Consider the following 1,455-nt stretch of genomic DNA (forward strand, 5'->3'; position numbering starts at 1 on the left):
GTGAGGTTGAATTGGCCCCGGTGAGGTCGGGACGACCCCAGTGAGGTTGAAACGGCCCCGGTGAGGTTGAATCGGCCCCAGTGAGGTTGAAACGGCCCCTGGGAGGTTGAATCGGCCCCGGTGAGGTTGAAACGGCTCTGGTGAGGTTGCAACAGCCCCGGCGAGGTTGCAACTGCCCCGGTGAGGTTGAAACGGCCTCGGTGAGGTTGAAACGGCCTCAGTGAGATTGAAACGACCCCTGTGAGGTCGAGATGGCCCCTGTGAGGTTGAGATGGCCCTTGTGAGGTTGAGACGGCCCCTGTGAGGCTGAGACGGACCCGGTGAGGCTGGGATGGCCCCGGTGAGGCTGAGACGGCCCCAGTGAGGTTGAATTGGCCCCAGTGTGGTTGAAACAGCCCCGGTGAGGTTGCAACTGCCCCGGTGAGGTTGAAACGGCCCCAGTGAGGCTGAAACGGCCCCGGTGAGGCTGAAACGGTCCTGGTGAGGTTGAAACCGCCCATGTCAGGTTGAGACAGCCCATGTGAGGCTGGGTCGGCCCCGGTGAGGCTGGGACAGCCCCAGTGAGGCTGAGATGGCCCCGTTGAGGTTGAGACGGCCCTAGTGAGATTGAATCGGCACTGGTGAGGTAGAGACGGCCCCTGTGAGGTCAAGATGGCCCCGGTGGGGTCGAAATGGCCCCAGTGAGGTTGAATCGGCCCCAGTGAGGCTGAAACAGCCGTAGTGAGGCTGAGACAGCCCCGGTGAGGTTGAGAAGGCCCCGGTGGGGTTGCAACAGCTCTGGTGGGGTTGCAACGGCCCCGGTAGGGTTGCAACGGCCCCGGTGAGGCTGAGACGGCCTCGGTGAGGCTGAGACGGCCCCAGTGAGGCTGGGACGACCCCAGTGAGGTTGAGATGGCCCTGGTGAGGTTGAATCGGCCCTGGTGAGGTCGAGACGTCACCAGTGAGGTCGAGACGGCACAGGTGAGGTTGAAATGGCCCTGGGGAGGCTGAAACGGCCCCAGTGAGGCTGAATCAGTCCCGGTGAGATTGGGACAACCCTGGTGAGGTTGAGACGGCCCCGGTGAGCCTGCAACGACCCTGGTGGGGTTGAAACGGCCCCGGTGGGGTTGAAACGGCCCCTGTGAGGTTAAGGCGGCCCCTGTGAGGCTGAAACGGCTGCCGTGAGGCTGGGACGGCCCCTGTGAGGTGGGGACGAACCCTGTGAGACTGAGACGGCCCCTGGGAAGCTGAGAAAAATACCACATGAACTCACTCATTTATGGATAATAAGAAACATTATAGACTGATAATCAAAAATGGATACAGAGGCAAAGCAGCATTGATCAGAATGTCAAACTACAGTGGGAACCCTGGGGTGGGTTGGGGGGAGTAGGAGATCAACTGAAGGACTTATATGCATGCATATGAGAATAACTAATGGACACAAGACACTGGGGGGTGGGGGAAGCCGGGGGA

Source organism: Myotis brandtii, unplaced genomic scaffold (genome assembly GCF_000412655.1).
Source record: "Myotis brandtii unplaced genomic scaffold, ASM41265v1 scaffold1083, whole genome shotgun sequence".
Taxonomy (NCBI): Eukaryota; Metazoa; Chordata; class Mammalia; order Chiroptera; family Vespertilionidae; genus Myotis; species Myotis brandtii.